Raw genomic sequence first — 12,352 nt, forward strand, 5'->3', positions numbered from 1 at the left:
GGAGAGAGGTCAAGAAGGACATTCAAGAAACCGAAGTCGTATAAGGACGAGTCAGATGGCTGTAATGATACCTGGATAGAGGTAATGAATTTGGATTTTGAAGAAGAAAACCTCTACAAGAAACAGGAATGTAGCGCACTAACGAGTAACTTAGAGGGCACGGCCCTGAGCTGTGTGATGGCGAAAAGAACGAAAGAACGACAGTGCTCGCAGAATCTTCGACATTTTGCTGAATCGTTTCGCCTCGGGTGTATAGCGGCATCAGTTCATGGTGAAATTTAAGACGAGGCGTCAAAGAGACGATGAGTCAATCGACAAAATTTTGGACGACCTCGAGCTGTTTAGAAGGAGAAGTAATCCCGACGAGAGGATGTCGGAACGGAATTTGGCCATAGCCTCGAAGTTTATAGATGAAGTAAAGAGTGATGAACTGAAAACCATGCTGGACACAGACTTTACCTTGTCAGCAGACTCCGTGCCAACACCCGATGATCTGCGCATGAAGTCACGCGAATATCTGCTCATTAAGCCAAGGGCTCAAAGTCGTTATAACAATTACAGCAACTACAGCGGAATGAACGCCAGCAAAAGTTCTGGTTGGTATAAACCTTGGGAGGACATGGACAAAAGGAGGTCATGCGCCAATTGCGGATCGCTGAACCATCAAGTTCCAGTCTGTTTCACACATAAAAAAACATGAAAGCTATTGGTTTTTTTCTTGACGATGTTGACGCAACCGAAGAGGATCACGAAGAACATGTGAGACGGCTCATAACGAAGTATGGACCGAGGTGCTTGTTTTGCAATCTGGAAGGACATTTCGAATCAGACTGGACTTAGTTCTCGGATACAGTAGCAGCCGCGAAGCATCCCCGCCATGAAGAGGCGCTATCAGGAGTCAAGGCTAGTAGAGCACGCCTAAGGAACGAAGCTAAGTCGCGGAAGAAGGAAGTGACACAAGGCACATTCACGACTAAAAAAGTTAAGACTATGACTGATGACGCGATTGCCTCGAGCTTGGAAGCTGAGTCAGCTAGTGCGCTCAAAGTAGATTATGGCTTAGCGACCCGGGCCGCACTAGAGAATGTTCAACAAGAGTTGGCCACGAAGGAAGTTGAGCAGTGGGTAAGATCTGAACTAGAGAACACAGAGCTGCGAAGGAAGCTTGACACCCTAGAGAGGGCAGCGAAAGAAGAGGACAATCAGGAACCAAAGAAACGGGGTCTGAAGTTGAATGTCATCTCAGGGAAGACCTTCGGCATGAGAAGAGAAGGGACAAAAGTAATGTCGATAAAATCGGTCGCGGGCCATCAGGTAGTAAAGAACCTGAGTGAGCCATCTGAGATCACGCTAGTACACCTGGACATCTATGCTGACTACTTGAGAGAAAAATAGCCCAATTTGGATTCTAAGGCCGTGAGAGCGTTACTACATCGGTCAAGAAGAGCTCAAGGTGCGGCGAATCGGACACAATGCCAGAGCAAGATGCGGTCCACATAGGCTGTGAAGCCGAACTGGTTGCACAGGTATTTAACGTACACTATCCGTGAAGGGACTGCTCGACACCGGAGCGGTGTCAGTGTCATGCCCATAAGCACCCGGACTGACATGGGCTTTGATAGCTCGGTTCTGATTCCGACTAATATCAGATTGGCAGCGGCCAATTAGGGTGCAATATACGTGACTGGAAGGATCCCCATCATTTCGCTGCAGCTAGGACAAAGGCATCTCTGGATGAGTTTCTTGGTCGTCGAGAATCTTGACGAGTCCGACCAGTTCATCCTAGGACGAAACTTTATGCGCAATTTCGATGTCACGATCGACCTCAACGACGGCTTGATACGGATCAAGGATCCGGAGAGGAAGTATGAAAAGAAACCCATTAATAAAATCCTGATTAACCAAGCAAAGGTGCCAATTTTCCTAGATCGGAAGGTTAGGTTAAAACCAAATCAAGCTGTTTTAGCGAGGTTTAGAACGAGGAATTTGAATGAGCTTAGTAACAACAGACATGTGTGTCTGGTTCCTAACCCAAACAGTAAATCACGTTTTAAAATGTAGACGACAAACAGAAATGGAATATATCAGTAACTCCAGTCTGGCAGAACGGGGAAGACCTGATGGGGATTTCGGCGGGAAAGCAGCCGAGCAAATTTGCGATCCAGCTGGCGAAAAAATTGGTGGCAGATGAATTAATGAATACCATGCTGTCTCCGGTGAAGGTATCGCAAACTTCAAGGACTCTCGCTTCTGAAGAAACAAGTGCTAAATTTAAAAGTTAGTCTTCTATTTATTTAACTGCAATTTAACAGATACAATCACTATTATGAGATACAATCACTCTAAGCTTAGTTTTTGCTAAGATAAAACTCAAAAGAAAACTTTCACCCAGAAAAGTTTGCTCTCTGAGACATAAGAACTGTGTTTTTGTTGACAATTCTTATGGATAATACTTATTAATGTTGTTGTTTTCAGGCGTTGTACAACAAAAGTGCCCCCTTACGCCCTTACTTGCTTACAAGACATGTAGGAAAATAGTAAACCAGAAAGGACGTGATTTGAACTGCTTGGCTCGTTAAAGTGCATTTGTAATCCCGACCCTGGAAACCGGCCCTGGGGAAATTTGATGCATCAGTGGACCATTCTTTAGTTCTGCCGAATGCGATGATTTAGTAAGAAAGTCCTGGTTTATGTTGATTGTGATTGAACTATAAATGCCAATTTTTGATGAAAAGGTGGTCTTATAGATTATATAAATGCTTCAAAAATTGTGCTTTCTAAACTACGGCTATCTTCTGCTATCAAACGTTTTAGTTGAAACTCACTCAGAACATTTTATGAAAGAGCTGCGTTAAAACTTGAAAGAGTTATTGATTTCTTGTTATAATTGAGTTTCAAAGCACTTTTTTGATTTCTAATTCTTATATGAAATTCTGAGCTTTCTTTTGAGCAGTCAGTTGTACCGCATCTAAGACCACCAGTGAGCTTGTCTTTTTTTGAATCCGAAACAAGAAGAATCAATTTTTCTGCGCTCTTTTCAGACAAACAAGGCAAGCGTCCGTGATATTGTTGCATTAGATGGTCTCATTGCAAATAATTTGACCGGAGTGATGTTAGCCAAAAACCAGTTCAAATTTTGTTTGACTCTCGTTGGTTAGATCTCGAATATCGCTTGAAGTCTTCGAAAAACTTATTGAAAGTTCGCGAAAAAAATTTGAAAGTGTACGAGGACACAATACAGGAAAAACTGTCATTCCTACAGGATAACTGTGGAAGTTTCGGTTTATTTAACACAAAAGGGAAAAAATTGAAGCCCTGCTCAGAACCACTGTCATCTCCATTGGGTTTGCTTGTACATATACTTTTGGAATTGGAGAAAGAATATCGAGAATTTTCCATAATGAGGGGTCAGTTAAGTTCAAAAGATGCTTTTTTGCTGGGTCCAATTCGTTTTGTGAATCATAGTTGCCAGCCGAACTGCGAAAATTTCATGGGTTACAGCTGTGGGCTGAAATATAGAACTGTTTGCTTAAAGGTAATCAGAAACATAAAAGTCAACAAAGAAATAACAGTGAAATACGGCGATGAATTCTTCGTAAACAATGATCAATGCAAATGCCCTACTCATGAAAATCCTAAGAACAGTGAGCCGGAAGAAAAAAGAGCTGAGGAATTTGAAAGACCTTCAACTCAGAGATATTAACCTCCTCAGCCCTGTATTTTAACCAATACAATCGCTAGTGAGTCTGTTCAAAATGAAGCCGGTCCACCAAAGATTTCCGAAGCTGAATGTTGTGACACACAAATGCAATCGTTCAAAAACGTTGAAAAAAATCGAAAGCAAAAACATATGCTAAATAAACTAGAATCAACTGCAATCTTGCAACATTTTCATCGGCAAACTGTGAATTGCGAAGAAATACCACCATCAGAAGAAAGCGTTGTCTAAGCTCCCGGAAACAGAACGATGATTGCGCAAAATTTTGAGCCGGAACAGATAACAGATATTTTGAGGCTGAAAACGTCTGCTCTGATAATTTTCCAATTTCCGAAAGTGAGTCAGAAGACTCAGGCACCAAAAATAGGAATTTATCTTTGCAATCATCATCAAGGGGCTTCAAGTTTAGTTCAGGGATTATAAGCGAGACATCATATGTAACTATTCAAACTTCAACAGTTTCGCTCATGTCAATTGTTGCGAAACATTGTGAGTCAGATCAGTTGCTGCTGGATCTAATCAAAAGTGAGAAATTAATGCACGGAGAAAAGAGCGCACCAGCACCAGAACGAATCAAAACAATGGTGAGTAAAGCCGCCGAAGAAGAAATCTTCCTTCACGAAAAAGAGAAATATGCTAATAGTGAGGTCATTTTCTGAAATTTTTCAATAGTCTCGTTCAGCAAGTGCAAGAAAACGTTGATGTTATAATGGCTTACTCGAGCTCGAATTCACACACTGATCTCAAACTGGAACCTATAGTGGAGGAAGAAACAATGAGAATTCGTCTGAAATTAAACGATGGGGCCAAAGTTAGGGGTTCTCACCGTGAGTCTGCCTACCCTGTGTGGATAGCGTGTGCTGACCTGCCACCCAAACGTAGGTCTTCTTTTGCTAATATTACTTTATGTGCCCTATGGTGTGGATTTGAATTTAGTGATTGGGATTTCGTATTTAACTACTTAAAAAACGAAATCAGCCAGCCAGCTCAAATAGTTCACGAGAACCGAAAATATGACCTGAAGTTCACAACAACTATGCTGATAGCTGATCTTACATGCAGTTCGCAATTGCTGAAAATTAAGCAGTTCAATGGATACTATAAAGCATATGTTCATAGTTATTCACACAAAGAAAAAATTGTAATGCGAGATCCCAGCAAACATACACACCACTCATCAAACCTAGGTGACCCCGAACTTGAGACTCGTGGTATTCGATGGGCCTCAACATTGTTTGTGATGATCGAAAACTTGCCACTAAGTAGCCCAATTAACACGATGCACCAAGCACTGAATGGTGTTGCCTGCGATTTTCTGAAAATTTTATGTGAAACTTTAAGCTGTGTACCTGAAGTAGACCCTTGGATTAAAGATGTCTCGCTCCCATCTGACTTCACCCGCGCTTTACGTCCTCGTAGTAGACTTAGTGTTTTTAAGGCCTCTGAGTTGAAAGATTTTCTGCTCTACTGAGCATCAAGGAAACCATCGAGACTTGAGTTACATAGTTTATGCACTCAGGTCTCTTTATGAATCAGACCATCAAGCTGATCTTTGTGGCGTTTTATTGAAAGCAGCGTGTCGAAACCTCTCAAACAAGTACCCAACTCGTGTATGCAGAACAGGCCAGTAAACTCGAGCTTCTTGGTTGAATAGTTGAAAAAACTTCCCGTCGAAAAATGAAGAAACTGAACACTATCAAATGTAAGTTAATTCGTTTTAAAGATCTGATTTATTTCATTAAAATGATGTCTCACTTTGAGCTTGATACAAGTATCAGTTCCTTTCGTAATTGAGTGTTTTTCTTGGTCTTTTGATACAAACACTACAAGTCGGCGCAAAATGAAAGGCAATAACTACAGAAATAATTTTCAATGACAATTTCAAGAGCAACGTGATTTAAAAAGAATTTTTTTTCAGCTTAGCATCAAAAACGAGGCATCAAACGACTAGTGCTGAGCGAAATTAGACCATTTTGTTCTAGAGTATCTCGCGTTCGCTTGCTCTTTTAAACTTTTTTTTGGTTAATTCAGTGCGCTTAAAGTTCTAAACAAATATTCGAACTTAAAAAAACTGAAGCTTCAAGGTTCTTTTTGATCATCCCGGTTGGGCAGTTGACCAATCAATTTTTTTAACCAAAATTTGAAAGAGCATTTAAGAGCGTTAATTTAAGCTAATAAAAAAATTATCGCAGCTAAATAGCAGAAAAATATATCATCTGTTTCTTAAGGCATTTTGAACATGTAGCTTTGATCGTAATGTAACGTTTTTTAAGCATTATTGTTTTTAGCCTGGCATCAAATTGCTAAAGTTCTAGAAAAAAGTATGCCGCGCGGTGCTAGAGTGGGCTGCATGCGATTGCTCACCTATCAAGTTCTTTCTTTTTTTCAGTCCGCTGAACATTTTTTTACAAATTTTGGAACGTGAAAAAAATTGCTCGACGGTTTTGTTAGAGAATCTTCCATGCCCGCTGTCTTGTCGAGAAAGGATACCAATTTGAGGTTGTTCGCCTCTTTCGAAGCAAGATTTGTGCGGCTTGAGCGGTTTTTTTAGACGATTGCGGTGAAAATCTTGCTTCAAATTGAGGGTTTTGAGCGGTTTTTGATCGATTTATAAAAAATTACGCTCAAAAACCGCTCAAAAATTGAGCGATTTTTTAGACAATTCTGCTCAACATCTTGCTTCTATATGAGCGATTTGTGCGGTTTTTGAACGGTTTTTCTAATAAAACCACACAAAAACCGCGCAAGATTTGAACGGTTTTTGAGCGGTTTATCTGAAAAAACCGCTCAAAAACCGCGCAAGATTTGAACGGTTTTTTTAAGATAAACCGCTCAAAACCGTTCAAATCTTGCGCAGTTTTTGAGCGTTTGTTTTTCTAGATAAACCGTTCAAAAACCTCTCATTTTGAAGCAAGATTTTGAGCGTAATTGTCTAAGAAACCGCTCAAATCTTGCTTCAAATTAGGTGAAAATCTCGACTCGGGTTGGAAAAGAAAAACAATGTCCTCATAAAAAATACTTGAATGTTTCAGAACTAAATCAGAACTACATACACAGAGAAGAAAAAAATTTGATCCAGTAGCAATAGACGATGTTTCCGTAACTTAGGGCATTCAGATGCGCAAATTAAATGTTAAAAAACAATGTAAAAATGCCTCAGAATCTCCGGCAAGCTACATCAAGGCGGAGATTGTCTTCTACTATCGTTCCACGTGCAACCTTTCTATTCTCAATCAGCGGAACAAGCACGCGTTCTATTGACATCTTCACACAAGCTCTGAGACTGCAGGTTACCAGGTGATCAGTGTGATTTGTTTCTCCACGCTCACAAGTCAGAGAAATGCCTTTGCTACCCAAGCTATGGGCACTTGATGTTGAAGTACCATTAGGGGGAGCAAACTGATACTGCGTTTCATATCATCATCTATTTCTGTATGAATCTCTACAAAAACTCCTTTGAAGTCTGTCGGTTGTCAACTAAAAACTCTTTATTCCCTATCTCGTGGTGGTAGTTGTCAAAACCCATTTTGACAAGGATGACTTCGTTCAGTTTTCTTGTCAGCCTTTTACAAATTTTATTGAACTGTTTTCTACTTCTCACAGGGCGGATGATTTTTTTCTGATGATCACCTCTTCTGGAGCTCTTCGAAAGCAATGTTCCTTTCCACTTCGCTCAGGTTTCTGCCCAGAAAACGATTGATAACTTCATTATGTTTTGTGTCCGTAGGTTCCAGGATCTGCTCGTACCCTTCAATGGTTCCTATAAGGAAAAACAGAGACTTTGAATAAATTCTGTAAGATCAACAGCAGCAAGGTTTGACTCTGACTGGGCAACTTTCTCCAGAGCCATAAGTTATTGACACCATTTGTCTACTTGCTTTCAAGAAACGTTTGTTTGAAACCTTCCTTTTCAATCACTGCATCCCTCCCAAGTGAGACTGCTCCTCGGTGATCGTATTATTATCGGTTTCGGAAAAAGTGCTTCTTCTTTTTTCAGAGGGTTCCCCCTTTTTAACTCTAAACAACTTAACACCGTCCAATCTCACCCCCTACTTTTTGTTGCCTTAGCAAATTAACATCGCTACATTTTGAAACCATTTGACTTAACACAATTTTAATTTAAAATGAAAAGGAAACTTACTTCAAAGGGGACTTCTGTAAACATCAAAGAATTAAAAGAGATCAATTTTAGCCATTTTAAGCCAGACAATTTCGCGCTACTTAATTCGCGTAAGTTTTGAAAAGAAAATACTTGCAAATCATTTCAATGGATCGTTACAAACCGAAATGAAATGGCCTTGCCAATATTTTCAATGAATCATTCCAATATGAAGCAAATACCAGCAAAAGTTCAATGAACTTCAAAAGCCCGCAAATAATTAGATGTCCTTTGACTAATATGGCCTAATTTTCCAGACATTTTCAGCCGGTATAAAAATTTAAAAAACGTTTGACCAATGCCAAAAGTCTAAAAATCAATATTTTTTAGGATCATACTCGAACTTGAACTTAGTTACGTTTCCGGGACTCTGCAAGGAAACATCTTTTCAAAAAAAGCTGACAACATTTAGGTAGGATTAAAATTAGATATTTAAAAATACGAAAGAATGAACAAAAATGAGACAAAATTTTCAATGGTTTAACCCAAACTAGATAACGCTCTGAAAAAATACAAATCAGTTTTGTCTTGGTAAAGGACATCATGTTTTGTACTCTTTCATTTAAGACTCCATACATTTTCTTTTTTCTTTTTTGTGAACTAATGGCCACTCGATGCATCAAAAAAATTGAGTTTTTGTACGGAAGCGTTTTTTTTTGCAGGCTGTCCACTACTTTCCACAAATTGTGGTGGGCTCCGGGTAGTGATATTTAGGTAGGTTAAGATAAGAGTTAAGAAATTCGTACAACATTAATTTTATTACTGAAATCACTAGGTGTTAAAATGTAAGTTGTTAAACTGGAAAATAGGAGTTGAATTGAGGTGACTTCAGATTGTTTAGTAGTGAAATGACTAGGTGTTAAAATTTACGGTGTTAAACTGTATGGTATTGAACTTCAGAACACCAAAAAACTTCAAGTCGTTGATTATAAAAAACCTAAAAATCATAACGAGTAAATATCAACAGCATCAATTGTATAGGCGGTGGATTACAAGCATATTGGAACCAGTTCAAACCAATTATTTATTATATCCAATCATATTCTTCATAATTATCTCTGTACAATACTTAGAACTAACCAATCATGATTCATGATTAAAACTTACAATAAATATTAAGGCTGAAACTATTTACAGTTTCAGCAAGAGAAGATTAAATTTAACTTAACAAACAGTTGTTCTTTCTTGAATCTAACCTCGCGACAATACCAGTATATACTAGATCTATCGAGACTACGAATTATAAGAGTAAGATAAGGATCGGTATTAGACTAAGATGTTGCACGAATCTATCCGGCTGAAAATAAGATAGCGTGACAAACAGACTGTGTACCGTATCCAAAACTTCTCTGCGAAAAAGCCACCCCGGACTTAAACTCAAAATACTGTAACAATAAACATAGAATTAGAAAGAAAAACGCAATTTATATAGCAAAACAGAATCAACATACAGTTCAAAAAGTTTCAAACAAAGCCAGAATAAACATACAGTTCAAAAATTGCCAAACAAAGCCAAGTGTCAGTTGAAAAAGAGTCGATGCACGCAAGGAAAAAGCAAAAAATTTATTTGTTTGAAAAAAGCGTCAATTTTGAATTTCGAAGAAAAAATAGATGGCCTGAAATCTTTTTGAAATTTAGAACAATTAATAATTCACGCTTTTTTGATAAAATGAACAGGGTGTGAAAAAATAGGATCAATCAGAAAACTTTTTAATTTGCTGAGATATCTGAAATGAATTTCCGCTTTCGAAACTAGAAACTGATCACGCTTTTCGTGACCTTTACAATTTAGCTGTTCGATAGTGGAGTTTAATTTCCTTTTAACAAAATAAATGAACTGAATTGAAAAGAAATCAAAGTCAAACCTTAGTAAGTTTAAGCCTGAAAATATTTTAAGACTTTTCCTGAAAAAAGAATCAACACGACCTATAAAACAGTGTGAGTTACATTCATCGATTCTTAATACACTGAAGGAAAACAAAAAAAAAATGAATTATCCATTTTCAAAGTTCGAATTTTGTGGAATACAACTTCAGCGCATATCGAACTTCGAATGGATCAGCGACGAGACCAGCCGCAATTTGCATACCCTGTAGTATTTAACACGTTTAACTAAATCACGAATTCCCTATTGGGAACCAATATTTATTAATTCTGACTTGGATCTTTCATAATTGGCCGGGATCAACAGATATTTCGTTTTGAAGTCTATAAATTATGATGCACTTTTGAAACGAGAAGTCAATCCCGTTTTTACTAATAGAAAATCGTAAGGTGACTTCATTTTAGCAAATGAATTTAAATTGAATTTCAAAAGAAAACAGTCAAACTGCGGAACACCATACTTGAGAGTGAACAATTTCCAGAGAAATGGTTTTTTCAGAGAAGACAAAAAAATCAACATTGTTTAGAAAAAAATTGTCTTTTAAACTAGGACTCCTTTTGAGAAGTGTGCATAAGTTTACTGACTTTTAAAACATAGCCAACAGACAGTTGGAAGAGTCAGAATTTAGCAGGTTCAGACCGTTGGGACCAGAATATGGTATGCTCAGACCGCGTGGACCAGAAAATACTATGTTCAGACCGTGTGGACTGAGTGAATCCGCTTTCAGACCATTTGAACCCAAAAATCCGGATTCAGACCGTTTGAATCCGGTTTCAGACCGTGTGGACCGAAGGAATCCGGTTTATGATCGTGTGGACCAACAAAATCCGGTTTCAGACCATGTGGATCGAAGGAATCCGGTTTCAGATCAAGTGGACAGCAAAATCCGATTTCAGACCGTGTGGACCGAATGAATCCAGTTTCAGAACATGTGGACCGACAGAATCCTGATTCAGACCATGTAGACCAAAAAAATCCGGATTCAGACCGCGTGGACCGGAGGAGTCTGACTTAGACCGTGTGGACGTGTGCAACAATGGAATCCTAGTTCAGACCGTGTGGACCAAAAAATCCGGATTCAGACCATGTGGACCGATTGAATCCGATTTCAGACCATGTAGACCGACAGAATCCTGATTATTCACACCGTGTGAACCACAGAAATTCGGATTCATACCGCGTACACCGACTTTCATACCGCGGACCTTATATTCAGACATAGCAGACTTAAGTTCAGATTATAACGACTTATGTTCAGACTTTTCAGAACTGGCTTCAGACTTTGCAGACGTATGTTCAGCCTCTGCAGACTTGTATCTTGACTTTGCAGGCTTATGTTCGGACTTTGCGGATTTTGACCTGTGTGGCGACTATAAGTTTCCGGTCCCGTGCGGATCGATTCAGATTTTGCAGACGTTATGCTCAGACTTTGCAGACCTATGTTCATATTTAGGTTCAGATTTTGCAGACTATGATCAGATTTGGCAGACTTATTTCCAGACTTTGCAGACTTATGTTCAGACTATGAAGACTTATGCTTAGACTATGCAAACTTTGACTTGCGTGGTATCTATGAACTTTCGGTCCCCACTCGGATCGAATCAGACTTTATGTTCAGACTTTGCAGACTTATGTTCAGACTTTGCAGACTTTTGTTCAGACTTTGCAAACTTATGTTCAGACTTTGCAAACTTATGTTCAGTTTTTGCAAACTTATGTTCAGACTTTGCAGACTTCTTATATTCAGCTTTTGCAGACTAATGTTCAGACTTTGCGGACTTATGTATAGACTTTGCAGACTTTGATCTGCGTGGTGACTATGAATTTTGAACATAAAACCACGGCCTCGACCCAGTAAAAAAAAAGACTACTTTTAAAAAACTCAACTTTCAATTTTTGGAAAAAAAAAATAGGTCTAATGCAAGTCTGAACATAAAACCACGGCCACGGCCCGGGCAATGAACGCAAGTGAACAGAAAAAAAATGGACTTCCTTTTTGAAAAAAAACCAACTTTCAATTTTTCGAAAAAAAAAAATTAGGTCTAATGCTCTTTGAATTTCCAAAAAAAATTGACGATTGACACTTTTTTGATAAAACTAACCCAATTTGAGCAAACTGGATCAATAGGTATGCTTGGAATTTCGCATACACAAGTAAAAATAAGACCGAGAAAAACTGAATGAGTAAATCTTTGAGTCTACATAATTGATGTGACGTAATTAGCTTGCGTCATAATTAGCTGTACTTCATAAGCCAATTATGACGCATAAGCAGTACCAGTCAACCTCAAAACAATAGAAGTTTACCAAATAACATGCCTCAATTTATTGAGCGGACGCATTTTAACTAGTATACGAAAAAGTTCATTTAAAGCATCCGACCCTGCCCAGGTTCGAACCCTCTTAATTTCTTGCGGGTCTCCTGCCCTACCTCTACGCTACAGATCCATGATACCAAGAAGCTAAAGCGCTATTTGTAATATAATAGTCTGTGTTAAAATCCTTAGCATTAGGTGAACTTCGTAGCTGGTTATTGATCAAAATGAAGACTTTCAAAAAGAACACATTTTGTCGCAACAATATTTGCGAC

This window comes from Symsagittifera roscoffensis, chromosome 1 (genome assembly GCF_963678635.1).
Source record: "Symsagittifera roscoffensis chromosome 1, txSymRosc1.1, whole genome shotgun sequence".
NCBI lineage: Eukaryota > Metazoa > Xenacoelomorpha > Acoela > Convolutidae > Symsagittifera > Symsagittifera roscoffensis.